The 16,971-nt window shown below is 42.9% G+C and overlaps 1 protein-coding gene across 10 annotated transcripts in view; it reads left to right on the forward strand.

Moving 5' to 3' along the window:
* PALM2AKAP2 (PALM2 and AKAP2 fusion) overlaps positions 1-16,971 on the forward strand; it is a 508,788-nt gene that overhangs the window by 438,623 nt on the left and 53,194 nt on the right. Inside the window, exon 1 of one of the 10 annotated variants that reach the window (XM_082403773.1) lies at positions 11,488-11,567. The exons of the other annotated variants lie outside the window; for them this stretch is intronic. The gene's annotated coding sequence lies outside the window, so the exon portion shown is untranslated. Of the gene's footprint in view, positions 1-11,487; positions 11,568-16,971 lie in introns of those variants that run through there. 10 annotated transcript variants of the gene reach the window in all.

Consider the following 16,971-nt stretch of genomic DNA (forward strand, 5'->3'; position numbering starts at 1 on the left):
GCACGATATATTAAAAATAACTGAAGAAATTTATAATCAGCACTGTAATTAGTAAAAGTAATACACTAAAAATGAAAAAAGTTGATGTTTTTGCAGTTTAGGTTTTTTTTAATGTAAATTGAGTTCTGTGCGATTTTTAAGGGAAGTGAAATGCTGCTAGAAGCAAAGGACTGCATAGCTTAAACTGAAGGGGATTAAAAGCTCAGATCACTGAAAAGTACAAGGATGGGTTTCAGGCATGGTGGAATCCAGGGGTTCAGATGACATCATCAATGTCCCTCCATCCCCATTCAGCTGTGCTTTCCTCTGCGTTGGCTCTATTCTTGGTAGGCTCTTTTCCTTACGGTATCAAGATGACAGCAGCTCTAGGCTTTTATCCCATTTTCTCAGTTCCTTTCAGTTCCAACCGAAGTCTCAGAATGGAGTCTCATTGGCTGTGATTGGTTCTCTTACCCATCATGGCTCCAGAGAGAGAGAGAGAGCATGGTGGGGAAGGTGCAGTGTTCTGATTGGCCGGGCTTGGGTCACATGCTCACTCTTGGAACTGAAGGGGTATCAGCTCCCCTGGACCATAGGGCAGAAGGAGGTAGTGGCAGAAGGAATAGTTCTTTAAGGAGAATCGAGGGTCAGACAAATCAAGACAACACTTGTATGTAATGAAGCCTCCATAAATAACCAAAAAGACAGAGTTCACAGAGTTTCTGGGTTGGTGAACACGTGGAGATTTAGGGGGAGTAGCTCACTCGGAGAGCGCATGGAAGCGCCATGCTTTTTCCCCATACCTTGCCCTCTGCCTCCCTTCCATCTGCCTGTTCCTGAGTTATATCCTTTTATAATAAACCAGTAATCTACTGAGTAAACAGGTTTCCTGAGTTCTGTGAGCTGCTTTGGCAAGTTAATGGAGCCCAAGGCAGGGGTCATGGGAACCTCCGATCTGTAGCTGATTGGTCAAAAACACAGATAACAACCTGGGCTTGCAATTGGCATCTGAAATGGGGCAAGGGCAGTCTTGTAGGACTGAGTCTTTAACCTGTGGGATCTGATGCTGTCTCCTGGTAGATAGTGTCAGAACTGAGTTGAATTGCAGGATTTCCAGCTGGTGTCCGAGAACTGCTTGTTGGTGTGTGTGTGGCCCGGGGGGGCTGGGGGTGGTGTGTGGAGGGACCTCCCTACTCCCACCAAACACACACACATTGGAATTGGTGAGCAGAACTTTTTATTAAAGTAATATGTCTTCTGGTTAGGAATGATATAGAAATGAACAAGCTGTTCGGATAGATTTTCACAGATTTAGAATCTGAGAAATCCACTGAACACCACAACCCGGAATGGTGGGCACCTAGCATAGATTAGGTGCTCACTAAATGTGTTGAATAAATTTAATCCTTATGCTTTAGTTGAGAGTTGTGGAGAAAATTACTCCAAAGACCCCTTCCGAATCTGTACATTTTCTATAAAGTAGTAATGACTTTGAAGTCTTATCGAGAGATGTCTCTATCTTCTTGTGCCAAATAGATGTGTGTCTGGGGCCATTTTAATGTTGTTGTTAATGACCTAGGTTATAATGCCAGTGTTCAGCTCCTGTAGCACAAGAAATAAAATCTATGTGACTCTATATAAAATCTACATGGACATAAACCTTTTGGAGAAATAAAGCTGGATGAATTTTTACTTCTGCAGATGAGATCATTTTGTGAATTCTTGGAATGATAACTCAGATTTGGTTTGGATTCTGAGGCATCGGATGCCTGGTGGGGTGTGCGTTGTAAACTGATATGGCATTAACTTAACAACCATTCTACTGCGTAAGTGGTCAGTTTGGCAGATGTCTGTGAAGTTGCCCCCTCTGATCTGGAGTGTACTAGGTGCTGGAGATACAAAGATGGCTAAGACAGAATCTCAGCTTCTGAGAGTCTTACTGTCTAATTTTTTTTTTAATTGTGGCAAAATATATAAACATAAAATTTTATCATTTTAAACCACTTGTAAGTGCAAAACTCAGTAGTATTAAGTACACTCACAATGTTATGCAGCCATCGCCACTATCTATTTCCAAACCTTTTTCATCATCCCAAACAGAATCAAACAATATTTGTTCTTTTTTGCCTGGCGTCTTCCATATAGCATAATGTTTTCAAATTTGCCATATTGTAGCATGTGTTAGAATTTCATAACTTTTCATGGCTGAATAATATTCGTGTGTGTGTATACCACATTTTGTTTCACCATTCACCCATTGATGGACACTTGGGATTTTTCTGCCTTTTGGCTACTCTGAATAGTGCTGCTATGAACATTGATGTACAAATATCTGTTTGGGTCTTCCCTTTCAATCCTTTTGGGTAACCAGTTTTACATCTTGCCTGGCCACATCCTTTAGCTACTTCTGGCCAAGATTTCTGCTGATTGTTACCCTCACTTCTGACTATTACACTTTTCGCTACCATATGTGTGGGTATCTGGATTGGTGAAAATCAATGGGAAAGAAGAGAAATCAGAAAGTAACAATTCCGAGAACAGAAATAGTGAATCGTCTGTGTTCTGGCTGCTGGCTTTTTTCTTCTTGTGCCAAGCATCATTGTAAGGTAGCAGCTCCCCTTTTCCCTGGAACTTATGCCTAGGGGCAAGGGACTGTCAGGAAGCCTCAGAAAATTTTCCTGGAGACCTCACTGAAAACCATGTAAATGGGGGACATTGTCTGAGTGGGTCATCCTGAATAGATGATGCAGATGGAAACCTAGTTAGTAAATACTGCAGACCTAGAGGACGCTGAGTGTCTTTCTTTGCACAATCTTGCTAGCTGTGAGTTCCGTCATTGGGGAGAATCCTGCGGAGAGGGCTGCTTTTAACTCCAGCTGCTGTGTTTGGGTTGGTGGCTTGCCTTAGAAACAGAAAGGGGTCAGCTCTCCCGTCAGCCACCCAGGCTTCCGGCTGAGTTTCCTTTTAACCCTGGGATTTCATACGGACCCTGAGCTCTGAAAGCAGATCACATATGGCCAGCCGTCACCCACAAGAATAGCCTTTTGTTCTTGGGGAGCTTCGCAAAGCAAGTGGGAGAGGGGGAAGAAAACCTTTTTGTAAACATGGAAATGTATTACTGAAATTCCTCCCCTCCATTGCCCCCTCCCCATTTTGTGCTGTTTACTGGCATCAGGACTTTTGCTTTTTTCCTAAGGCTGAATCACAACATTTGGCCATAGCAATGGCAAAGTGATGGAGGTTAGAGTCTTAGAAGGAAGGAGAATTGAGCTCCTGGAGTAGGACCACCATGGGCTGGGCATGGCACTGAACTAGCACATCTCTGAGTCTTCCCCTCCCCCCAGCCAGCTTAAATGTACAACATTATTCAAACAAGCCCCACAAATCAGTGAGCCTGTGAGTCTGAAATCACATGCTCAAATCTGATTTTCAATTAGAATGGAGAGGGCTGGGCGGTTTCATGCTGCTTCTTCTGTGTATGAAGGGTGATGTGTTTTCTCCTTGGTTTATCCAGACCGATTCATCCTTACTGCTCCGAAAACCCCACAAAAACAAAACAAAAAATCCCTGCAGCATTAATGCAAATTTCAGGTCCAAGGGACTCTGGCACCAGCTGGCGATGGCTGATGTGATTTGGATCTAGTTATTAATCCTGCCATAGGCACCTGGCTCTTCCTTCAGGCTAGTCTAAATGGAGATTTCTAGGTGGTCCATGTATAATGCGTGGCAGGCCCAGTTCTTTACCTATCTGTCAGTCATTTACTGAGATTCCGCTAAGTGCCCGGTGCTAGGGACCTCAAAACGAGTCAGATGCATCCCTGTATCAAGGGGTCTACAGTCTAGCCATCTTCCTGCTACTTCCTGGGAAAGAGACATTTTTTGGTTCAGGACAGCAAATTTGTCATGGGCATGAAAAGAAAGGCTGTTATTTTTATTTATAGCATTAATGATGTAATAAAGGAAGAACTTCACTATGTCAGGCTCTTTTAATAGAATCACAGAATTTTCAAACTGGTTAAGAATGCTGGCTCTGCAGCTGGACTGCCTGGGCACAGATCTCAGTTGACTTTAAAGTGGGGGTCATAATAGGACGAGTTTCATAGATTGGTTGGGGAGATTAGGTAAATTATTTTACCAAATGTGCTCAGAATACAGCCTGGCACTTAAAGCCATGTTACCTTTAAACTTCTGATTCATTCATTCATCAAAAAATGAGTAGTAGTGATGCTTGCATAAGTCTGTGAATATACTAAAGCCCCCTGAATTGTAGACTTTAAAAGAGTGAATTTTATGGTATGTGAATTATCTCAATGAAGCTGTTATAAAAAGAAAATTAATTGAGTACCTATTACGTGCAGGCACTGCCTTTTAAAACTGAGCAGGTCAGTGACTTGCTGAAGGTGAGCGGCAGAGATGGTTCTAGAGCTCAAGTTCCTGGCACACAAGCCAAGCACTTTTGCAAACTGTCAGGGATGAAATGAAGATCACAATTCAGATTGGAAGCTGAATTTCTGTCCAGATGCAGAACCAGACCTTCAGTTAAGAAAGAAAAAAAGAATATTTTGAAAAATGTATATATATATGTATATCTGAATCACTTTGCTGTACAGCAGAAATTAACACATCGTAAATCAACTATACTTTCATTAAAAAAAACAAGAGTAGTGTGACCTTAGACCCTCTACAGTCACCAGCTCTTTCCAGCAATTCCCCTCACCTGCTGCACACCTCTGTGCTTTCCAAGACTTCAGCCAAATATAAATTCCTATATAAATACACTATGGAAAAGGTGCCAACAATTCTCCCCACCCCAGCTCTGGACATAGAATGGAGACTTTTCAGTTAGGTTTTTCAGTGAGCTATTGCTTTCATAACCAATTTTTGACATTTAAGAATTAGACCTTCTTTAAAAAAAAAAAAGAAGAAGAAGGAAAGGAAGAAAGAGAAAAAAGAGAGGAAGGAAGGAAGGGAGGGAGGGAGGAAGGAAGAAAGAAAAGAGAATGTTTCCTATTGCAAGACAGGGACAGCATTTAAAAATCAACCCCCTTATCACCACTACCAAAAACTAATAACAAATTTTGTCCCCATGGTGAAGAAAATTTTACTCATTCTTGAGATTTCTCCACTAATGTATAAGAAGAAAAAGAGTGTTTTAGAAATAAAATGGTTTTGTTTTTTCCTGCAGAATCCATTTATATAGTAATAGAAACCATTTTAGATCCGGAATTGCCTCACAGCCTTCGGCTCCCATCAGCCTCCTGCTTTTTCTGCCATATGCTTTGTTCTGGGATTTCTTCCTTCTCCTGACATCTGGTTTTCAGGATAAGGGAAAGCCACTTCCCCTGAACTAGTGAAATGACTTTCAGGGAAAAATGGCTCAAGTTTCCAGGCAGCTATGAATGAGATGTTTTTCTGAGAGTCCCGAGCAACTATCTTGAGGAAGGAAACCTAAGAAGGTACAAGCCTTCAGCCCCTCCATTTCCCCAGGATGGGCTTGAAGCACTTTTTCCTTTAGTGGCTTAGAGGGCACCCAGCTTTCCCTAGCAGATGGGCAGCATTACCTCACCCCACATTTAATGAATAGGTTTGCCCCCAGGGGGTGGAATTGTCCCAGAGTCTATTATGAAATCTCATTTGCTTTGCATGAATCAGTTCAGGAGTCCCGAGAAAACAAAATCTGAAAAATGAAAAATGGTAAAATAGGCCTGTCACTTAGAGCTACCCATCTAAATCAGGTTTGCCCTGAAACCGCTCTGACTTGGCAAGTGATAAGCATAGTAATTTTGCACTTTTGTGATGGAGAGGGCTTTTAATTGAATTCCATTTCTTGTGGGAAGGAGCAAAACCAGTTGTAAACACCTTTCACCTTCCCCTCTCCCTTCTCTTTTTTTTTCTAGGACTGTAGCCTCTGAGGCATATAATTTAGCTCTGAAAGCAGACAGCTGGAGGAAAAGAGTGGAGGGGGAGGGGATGGTAGCTGAGAATCATCCAAATAACACACAAAGCACGCTTTTTTTTTTTTTTTTTTTTTTATCTTAAGCATTTTATCAAGAAAGGTACTAAGAACTGAGTTTCCTTCAGCCAACAACCTCAGGCCTTTTATAAATCTGACTTTCGAAGGGTTAGACATTTGACCTTGACGCAAGCTGAAGTTTGAAAGAGCGGGCTCGGTATCATTGGGCCCAGAGGGAGGCAGAGGTTGCCTTGCTGCTATTTTGGAAAGATGAGACGGTGGTGGACAAGGCCGTGCGGCAGCCCACTGCCCATCCGGAAGGAAGCCAATAATTGTCCACTTGCTCCTGTGTTTGTCTCTGGATCTGTCTCTTCTCAGTCACAAGGAGGAAACTGAGGCAGCTTATCATAAGATTCTGCAGAATCATTAAATAAGAACCGGCTTGAGGTTTTGGTTCAGATAATAGGGTGATTCCCCTCAAGACCTCTGTTTACATGGGCGGGGGTGGCGGCCTGAGAAAGGCCATCGGAAATGGGTGGCCTTAATTTTCACTCTTTTCCTGTGTCCCACATATGAAGCTCCTTGTGCCAACGACAGGCAGAAGACCATGTTCCCTAGCCCCTGATATGTAGACAGCCCACATCGCTCCCTGGCCCCTTGAAGGCCACCGGGCACTCTTGCAAAAGAGGTATGGTTTTTAGGATTTGTCTCAAGGAGCTTTTTTAGAAATCCTTCTGAATAACTAAGGATTCCTGCAATGTTCTTATACTGGACACTCAACCAGAATATGTGAGTTTGGCCCAGGCCCTCCTCAGCCTAGAAAAGGAGTGGATTCTCACAGGTGACTTGAAGATTCTGGTCTGAGAATTTTCCATGAGGCTGAAGGCCTCTGCTGAGTGAGCCAAGGGTAGCTTCTGGGGAGGCCAGTGCCTGGAGACTGTGTCCGGAAACCAGGTCATGAAGCCTCCTGACGTCGAAGTGATGCTCTATCAGACCTTTTCCCGAAATCTAGAATAGAAGAAATAGAAGTAGAGGTTATGAAGAACATCTTAAAGGAGTTGAAGCTTTTGAAAGCCTACAAGCCTCTGTCCTGCAGCTGAGGTCCTTAATGTGACCAGGTGGCTTTCCAGGCTTTCCTATCAAATTAGGGATCACGCCTTGCTAAAGCAGAGATCGTAAAAACCAGGCACGCAGGTTGCAGGGTTGCCCCTGGGAGTCTTATCGGCAAGTTCACAGTCCTGCACCCGACGCCCCACTCCCTAAGCACCCCAAGGGACAAGGCTCTTTGTGCAGAAATGGAGTCTCCTCCCCGTCTCACTGTATCTCGAATATTTGCTGGAGCGAATCGTCTCTCACTGTCATTTTCTGGACCTGATTGAAAGATAAATCGGGAGTAGAAAAATCTACCAGTGCCTTTCAAGGTTATGGGCCAGGGCAAGGCAGGCTGAGGCAGCCACACTTGCACTTGGCCGCTTTTGGATGTGAACGGCTGCTGCCTCTCTCCACATGAAACCCCGGGCAGCTGCTGTTATCATTCCCACTGGCCTCCCCAGAGAGAGAACATGGCTGGCTTCTGCAGGCCTGCCTGAAATCATCTGCAGCTACTTGCATGATTTCAAGATGAGAATGAAAGGGTTTAGGCAGAGGTTAAGCTGGGAAGTCCTCTGTGTGAAATATTTTCCTTTCATGGTTCCCTTTCCTTTGGGATGTAATGTACAAGCCACTTACTGGGCAGCCCGGTGAGCCACTGGCCCACAGGGAGCTGTGGCTGTCTTCTCCAGGTCACTCCTCGTGCTACCACCCTTCCTACCACCGTGGCAGTCCCTGTGTGCGGGGCACCCCCTCTGCATGTGAGATACAGGATCTCCTTTGATACAACAGCACTCTAAGGGCCATATCCCATTTTCAGATAAGGAAACCAAGGCTCAGAGAGGTCCACTGGCTCGTCCTCCAGCAAGCTGGTGCAGAACCAGGATCCAAAAGACTTTTGTTTGATGCTGAACCCCACACTCTTTCTACCTCTGCAGTGCAGTTTGCTCCATGTCGGCACTTTCAGCCTCAACTCTAACTGACACCATCTGAGAGCAGGAATATCCTTATTAACAGGATAGTGCCTAAAGGCATCAGGCTTACTTCTGTAATCTAGCCAATGTTTACTGAACTGTTAGGAAGATGCAGTGTGTTTGGAAATAATACAGACATTTATTATTATGTATTAGAGTATAAACTTGATCAAACGGAGAGTAAATTTGCCATCCGGTGTTACTGGCATCACGTATTTTTTGTTTGTGTTATCTCCAGGGCTGGATCAGAAAGATTAAGTTAAGAAAAAAAGATCAGACATTCAACAGTAAATACATTACTTCAGGCCTGGCTTCAAATTCACTGGGTTTATGGGGCTATTGAATTGAAATCCCAAAGTCCTTGGACCACAGCCTCTAGGAAGCCCAGAGCAGCATGGCCACTGCTGGGATTCCATTCCCTGACCAGACGCCTAGCTCTGTTGGGCGTTAGCCAGAAAGCAGGCCATTATCAGGACAGAAAACTGAGACTGGCAAAGCAAATGGTATGTCATTCCCCACTCCTACCCTTCGTGCATTTATCCTTTCAATGGCACCTGAAATTAAGACCCAAATCCTGTATGGTCTGGCCAATCCACCTCTCCGGACATCTTTTCCATCATGACCACTTTATTCCATCCCAACGTTGGGAAGGGGAAAAACAGGCCTTTTTCCTCTACCCAACTTAGGTTCCTTGGCTGGGGCCTTGCAAATTAGACTGAGAAAAGACAGAGTAACAAGAGCAAAACAAACAAGTTTTTTAATGCATGCATTCCACGTGCATACACACGGGAGTACTCAGTTATGAGTACCTCAAAGGGGTGGTTAGAACTTGAATTTCTGTAGCATCTTAGCAAAGAACAATAATTTTGTAGAGAAGTGACAAGACAAAGGAAAAGGACTTTGAGCTTCTAGGGTTGGCAGATTGTGGGAAGGCAAATATATGGGGAGACTAATGATAGATAAGGCTAGTTTTAGTGAGGATTGTTAGGTAGACTCCTGGGGCCATCTCTGGGCTGATGAGGGTCTGGAGTTGTCTCTGGTGATTACCTTCTGTCCTTTCTGGTAGAGAGAGGAAGGGGGAACACCTTTATGAATCTATGTCATGCTTCTAGACAAATAAGGGGAAGGCAGAGAGCTTTTCTTGCATCTACTTCTTCACAGTTGCATTCAGCTCAAAATAGTCCTATGCCAAAGGGGCATACTTAGGGGTGGCAGTCCTGGTACCCTTCACCAGCTACCGAAGCTGTTTGCCATGTCTTGTCCCCTTGCTTCTCTCGCCCCTACCCCAGGGCCTTTCACACCAGCCTGGAACAGTCTTCTGTCCCCACCATGGCTTAGTTAACTCCTCAGCTTTCAGATGGCAGCCCAACTGTCACTTCCTCACAGAAGCCTCCCCTGACCTCCCTGACTAGCTCACATTCCCCTGTTAGAAGGTGTCAAAGGACCCAGTGCCTTTCTTCCCAAGCACTTATTACAGGTGCAACTTCACATGTATTTGTGATCGAAAAACGCCTTGTTTTCCCACTCCCGTAAATTTCCAGAGGGCAGCTCCATGCCTGGTTCTCCCCACGTGTCACAGTGCCCAGCCCAGTGCCTGAGACGCAGGAGGTACCCACTTGCCAAAGCAAATGAATGGATGCAGCTAAGCCCAGCCCAGTATCCAGATCTCCTGCTCACAGCCACTGGATAGTCTGTGCTCAAGTTGCAACCAGGGAGACACTAAGCAAGTGAACAGCTCTCATGTCTTAATGGTGGTGTTAAATTTAGAAAGAGAGCTTCAGCCATAAAAAAGAATGAAATAATCCCATTTGCAGCAAGATGGATGGACCTAGAGATCATCCTACTAAATGAAGTCAGTGAGACAGAGAAAGACAAATACCATATGATATCTAAAAAAATGATACAAATGAACTAATTTACAAAACAGAAACAGACTCAGACGTGGAAGACAAACTTACGGTTTCCAAAGAGGAAAGGGGGCAGCGGAGGGACAAATTAGGAGTTGAAGATTAGCAGATACAAAACTATTATGTATAAAATAGATGAACGACAAGGTCCTACTGTATAGCACAAGGAACTGTATTCAATATCCTGTGATAAATCATAATGGAAAAGAATGTAAAAGGAGAGCTAGCCACTTCTCACTTCAAGTTTCCAGACTTCTAGACCATTCTTAGTTTAAATATCTCTTCGAGGGGAGGATGGAATTCCAAAGATGCAGCTTTTGATAAAGCCTTGATCTTTTACCTCTTGCAAATTCTGCTTAGGAATTAGAACCTGGAGTATGGCTGCTGCAAAGAATCTTCTTTGCAGTTTTCCCTCTAGCTGATTTTTCCACTTTTTCTTGAATTTTTATCTTGAGGGCAGATGTCCCTTATGAATTCATGTGGTGTACGTAACTTGCCCTAATGGGTTTATTTTTATTTGAGATTTGGTCTGCTATCTATAGATGCACTGGAACTGAGACCTCTGGGGTTAGAGCTGGGCCCTTGTTCCCAGAGCCCCTTTGAACTGAGAGAAATTATTTGCCTTTTTGGCAAAAGATCCACTTTTAATTTTTTATTTCTTTCTTGCTCAGATTTCTCTTTTGGCCTCATGAACTTAGATCCATCTGTTCCCCTCTCCTTTCTGGCTGTGTCGTGATCCCTCAAACATCTGAAGGAGTGCCATCTTGTAGGATTACTCAAGGGTCTCCATCCTGAATCAGTGGAACCTCTTGAATTGCCTCCCAGAAGCTCCCATGTTCGTGTGTGTTTGTCACTTGGACACAGTTCTCCTTTTTCCTCCTTGCCTGTAATCTAAATGCACCCTAGGAAATTTACAAGAGTTCTACCTTTTTTTTCTTTTTTTTTTAAGAGCAAGGTGTCATGTCTTGAGTTCAGTTCAGTCTCAAACTGGATTCTGTCCAGACTTTTTGTTTGGGTTTCAGATGTTTAGCCCCAAACAAATTGAGATTTAAATTGAAACAGGTCCAGATCTGGTAATGTTTGAGATTCTTCCCAGAGCACAAACGGTCCCTTACTTGAAGCTCCCCTAAGTGCAGTTCTTGAATCTTCAATCTCTGTGTTCCTAGTAAACACTCACGGAAGAAACAGTTAACAATTAATCTGCTTGTGTTCCAGTGACTTGAAAAATAAGCATCAACATTTCTGAGGCCTCATTTTATCAAGTTCTGAAGGCTGGTTTTCATAGCTGATGTTAGGCCTTGGTTTATCAGCTCCAATGGCCTGGAAACGCCTTAGACTTGAATATTTGGGATGAGCAGAGTGGACTCAGCTTAGGAATTCCAAGAAGGCAGAATCAAGATAGAGAGTGGCCGAGGCTCCCAGGTGTGGAACGAACCCAGTTTCTAAACCTGATTCTTCTGCTCAGTTGTAATGTTTATAACTTGGACTCCCTTGAGATTTTTGTACCTGGTTAGAATGTTTTAAACCTTGGAATGATGCTTCTTTGTGGATTTATCTGAGAAACATGGCAATCATAGTTCCAAGCTATCTCATAAGGCTGCTGTTGAGATCTTCAGAGTGTTGATTCTATCTTCCTGGTGCTTCAGAAGTGTGAAATGGTAGCAGGTATGTGGTATGTGTCCTGAGACTATCTGGGCCCTTTCTCTCTACTGAGATTTGTTTGTTTGTTTATTTTTTATTCAAGTATAGTTGATTTACAATGTTGTATTAGTTTCTGCTGTACAGCAGTGACTCAGTTATACACATATATACATTCTTTTTTTATATTCTTTTCCATTATGGTTTATCACAGGATATTGAGTATAGTTCCCTGTGCTATCCATTAGGACCTTGTTGTTTATCCATTTTAAATGTAATAGTTTGCATCTACCAACCCCGAACTCCCAGTCCATCCCTCTCCCTCCCCTCTGTCCCCTTGGCAACCATAAGTCTGTTCTCTATGTCTGTGATTCTGTTTCTGTTTTGTAGATAGGTTCATTTGTGCCATATTTTAGCTTCCACATATAAGTGCTATCATAAGGTATTTGTCTTTCTCTTTCTGACTTACTTCACTTAGTATGATAATTTCAAGTTGCATCCATGTTGCTGCAAATGGCATTATTTTGTTCTTTTTTATGGCTGAGTAGTATTCCATTGTATATATGTACCACATCTTCTTAATCCATTCATCCGTTGATGGACATTTAGGTTGTTTCCATGTTTTGACTATAGTGAACAGTGCTGCTATGAACATAGGGGTGCATGTATCTTTTTGAATTATAGTTTTGTCCGATATATTCCCAGGAGTGGGATTGCTGGATCATATGGTAATTCTATTTTTAGTTTTCTGAGGAACCTCCATACTGTTTTCCATAGTGTCTGTACCAACTTACATTCCCACCAACAGTGTAGGAGGGTTCCCTTTTCTCCACACCCTCTCCAGCATTTGTTATTTGTAGACTTTTTAATGATGGCCATTCTGACCAGTGTGAGGTGGTACCTCCTTGTAGTTTTGATTTGCATTTCTCTAATATCTATTGAGATCTTAGTTGACGGATTGATCAACTTGCTCAAGTTAGTGATATTATCTCTTAGGTGATGTACTGTGTCATCCTACACAGCATCCCCATTTTACAGGAGGAGAAATAAAGACGGTGGAAGGAGCAAGGCTAGAACCCCTTCCTTCTACACTGTAAATTCAGGCAGGGGTCTGTATACCTCTTAATGGTTAGTTTTCTGAAGAGCTTCACCTTGAAGGATAGTAAATCAGAAGCTTAAATGTGCATGTATCCTGTGGCTTATTTTGAGATTGGCTTGCAGTAAAGCCCTTGGGTTACTTATACCAGAAAAAGGCACACAGAATGAATGTGTGATGTAAATGCTCTCATTGTAGTTCCCATGCAATAGCAAAAGTCTATGCTCGTGGTTCCATTATAACATCTAAATGTTTATACTATTGCAACTTAAAATTTGGTTGCTTCGTAGCTCCTACATGGGAGTTGAATTAACTTCAATGCACTTGAGCAAAGCTGCTTCTTTTTCTACAGTTTTGGGGAGGTTTTGTTATTAACATTAACCACATAGGTGGTAGTTGTTTTAAAGGACTCTTAGCCACACATACTGTATAGGTCATTAAAAAAATAATTAGGAGTTAATTTTTAATAATGTCCGTTTGGTGGCTACAAATTAACATGTTTTAAAACCCCTGTGATTTGACCCCTGTTCATCATATCCTGCTGTTCATTGGTGCTGACCAGCAGAGCTAATGAGATGCCTAAGTACTGCTGTGTTTCACGGCTCGTTACTCTAGGGGAGTTGGTCTCACTTTCTTTTTTTTTTTTAAACATGTGGGTGGACATAAAATTTATCAGCAGGCAAATCCATGAGGAACTAACTTTATTACAAGTATCCTTTTAGACTTGAAAGATCCCTCAGCTAGTTAATTAACTTTGCACATCATATATGTGGTTTTCATTCCAAAGCTTTTTGCTTATTGCTGTGAGAAGGTTCTGCTTGATGAAGCAAAGTAGTCCCGGTTGTTTTATTTATATATATCCCCCTCTAGTCTAATGCTCTTATTTTCCTCTCCAGATTCTTTCAGACTCCCTCCCCTTCTTATGCACAATATAAATACACAAATTATTACTTGTCACCAACAGCCTTAGTGATTTTAGAAATCATCATGTGGCTACATTGCATATTTTTGCATTGACGAGCGTGCTTTCTTTGGCAAACATGGTTGAGAACTTTTGAAGAAGAAAGCCTCAGGTCCATCAGGTTGGTTTTTTCTGTGGTGGAGATGCGGGTGGTATCCTCTGGGTCTCAGCAGGCTCGCAGCTCTGACCCCCAGATGATGAGACTTTGTGACTAAGGTCTGAGAGAGTTGACCACAAAGGAGGCCAGAAGTGCTGAGAGCTGGGTCCAGAGGTGGCTGGCAGGAAGAAGATTCTAACCCAGAAAAGCAGCTTCTGGGAGTGCGAAGTGAGGTACTGGCTTAAAGGGGAGGGACCACACATCTAACTGCCTCAAGGCTCCTGTTAACGTCATTGCTGGGGGACATGTAAGGCTGCAGCCTCTCTTAGGTGGGGAGAAGAGAAGCCTCCCTTGGTGGGCATGTGCTGAAGAAGGGTGTTACTGCGAAGAGAGAGGTGATGGGTGCTCAGTGCTTTTTCTGTCCCAGCGCAGGTGTGCCAAGGACCACTGTGCTGGTCACAGGTGCAGCAAGATAGGAGGCTAGGGAAGGGGGAGAATGCTGGCCAGGAGTGGATTTGAGAGGTTGGGAGGACAAAGGCTTGTGTTGCTTTGCATGTGAGCACAAGCATGTGTGCTCCTGGACATCCATCAACAGCCCAGAAATTGGTTGCCATTCAGTTCTCAAACAAATGGCTAGTTTATTAAGCTGCAAACTGCTATCTCCGTTAGGAAATATTCCATTCCAGCTATTAGCCCTGAGGGTTAAAGAGCCCCCCTCCTTCCTGTCTGCTTTGCTCTGTCCCCAAACAATGCTTTGATGTGCATGGTGCTCCTAATGGAAGATAAGTCATCAATTAACCCAACTAGAAGGTTCAACTGAAAACAGACTTTTCAAAGGGGATTATCTCTGAGTTGTTAACCACTGATTGACGTTATCTGTCTGGGATATATTCTTATACCAAGGCTTAATCTCCACCTATATAACAAAGGTGCAAAAGTATTCTAGTTATTCGGTTTGTTTTTAAAGTCACTCCAGAAATTGGGTCTTAGATCACTGAGGCTGGTAGAGGTGACCATATTTTCCTTTCCAAACAAATTACCATTTTAATTCCTTCAAGAATTGGTCCTGATACCATTAAATTGCTAGGGCTTTTTCTTTTTGTTTTCTTTTTTGTTTGTTTGTTTTTTGTTTTGTTTTTTACAAAATAGAAGCAGAACCATCTATTTTTATAATAGTATTAGCAATATTGTGAATTTAAGCATAATGCAGATGAAGCAAATCTGTAATTGTGCTTGGGATTTGCAAGTCAAAACAAGGCTTTTTTTTTTTCCCTCCCCCAGATGCTTTCAAATTCTGACAAACTCTGGTGTTAATTTACATACAGCTTTTCAGGAAAGTATCAATTGATTAAAATTAATCTATTTCACTGTTATTTTTCATTGTGCCTTTAGTTTTCTAGCATGCTTATGAGACCAAAAAGGGGCTATAAAAAATTAATTATCAAACATTTAGAAAGTAAAATAGGGCAGTCACGCCACTATCCTGATACAATCAATAATTATTTTAGTCTCTTCTAGTCTTTTTTCCCCTATGTTTGCTACAAAGATATAATCCATCTACCTAGAATCTGCTTCCAACCTCATTAGCCTCACAGAATGTTTCAAAAATTATACCCCCTACTGCTTAGTGGGTACAGAGTTTCTGTTTGAGGTGATGAAAAAATTTTAAAAATAGATTGTGGTGATGGTTGCACAACATTGTGAATGTAATTAACGGCCACTGCCTTGTACCCTTAAAATGGTAAAAAAATGGCAACTTTTATGTTATATATATTTTACCACAATAAAAAAAAAAAGTATATGAAAGATATGCCCCCGATTGCTTTTTTTTTTCTTTTTTGAGAACTAAAGCATTGACAGATTTCAGAGTTTATAATGCTGGGAGAAAATTTTAGTGTGGAGTTTATTTTTCACAGACGTCAAAAGCTACAACTTTTCAATACTACTTAGGGTTTGCGATAAGCCTGTAATTTGGAGGAAAATTTTCAGCAGTGGGGTGTCATGTTATTATAACACCAGAAACCTTGGAGGTTGAGAGGTCTTGTTTCAGGCTGAGGTAGTTAAAGCCCTCCCAGGAACACAAAAGCCTCTGAGGGCAGTGTTGACAGCCCTTGATTGACACGGACTGATAGTGAGGTTCACAGGCTCAGGTGAGGGGAGCCCTGCCCTCAGGGAGCTCCAGCAATGACTGGGCAAGTCCTCTAGAAGGATGTGGAGATGTGACAGAGCAGTTCATTCTGCTGGGCTGTTTCTCTCACCCGGAGACTTGGGATGGAGTGGGGAGCAGGTTGGACCTGGGCTTTGGGGGAAGCTGAGGGAGGGAGGGAAGGGCCAGGGAGGAGAGGCCAGCGAGGGGATAGACTTAGGAAAGTAGGTCAAGTTTGGGCAGGGTGGCAGATCCTTAATTCCAGATTCATGAGTGTCTATTAGAAAATCGTCCAGGCGACATTTATTGAAGGCCTAGTTGTGCTGAGCTTTGGTGGAGGAAGGGAGACCCAGAGCAAACCATAGTGGCACCCCTGATCTCGAGCACCCATTGGGTGGGGTTCAGGTCACAGACTGGGGACATGTTTCTGGACCACACACCTGACTTCCTCTGCCCCTGGGACCTCCATTCCCAGCAGTGGTTGTTGTGGTGCATTTATATTCCTGAATCCTTAAATATTGCAAAGATGGATCCAGGCTTACAAAGAGGAAGGCAAGCTGTCTGTGTGAACCTAACTGGGCTCAATGTTTTAAACATCTCATATTCTCTCAGGTTATTCCTTTGTGTTCATATCCCAACTCTGAAATTAATTTGTCTAATACATGATTTGTTAAACATGAATTAGAGAGTGAAATCAAGAAGTGATTTTAAAGAATGCTTTTCATAACACAGGCTCAACCAGGTTCCTGAAAGGAATATATGCTCACTTAGGGATTTCAGCATTACATGGTGACATTGAGGGAGGCTGACTTGGTGGGGAACCCTTGGTGCCACCGCAGTTTTTGCAAGTAAAACCTTGCCCCCTCTCCCTTCCCAGTCCCCTTAATGGCCACGTGCCTTGGCAAGATGAGATACAGGAGTTTTAACCCCTGCCCCGATTCTGAGGTTCAGCCTGAAATCACCAACACGGGAGCATGGCTTGGCGTTAGTTTTTCACTTTGCATAGGATATGCTCAGAAAAACTAAGGGGAAAAAATGGGAGACTGAGTGTTTTAGAATACAACAAAGCAACACCTTGGCTCAAGGCAACTTTTTTGTTCAGGAGCTTCCTAGCGCCTAGCGGCTTGAGAT

The sequence above is a fragment of the Balaenoptera borealis genome (genome assembly GCF_965194805.1).
Source record: "Balaenoptera borealis genome assembly, chromosome: 8".
Taxonomy (NCBI): Eukaryota; Metazoa; Chordata; class Mammalia; order Artiodactyla; family Balaenopteridae; genus Balaenoptera; species Balaenoptera borealis.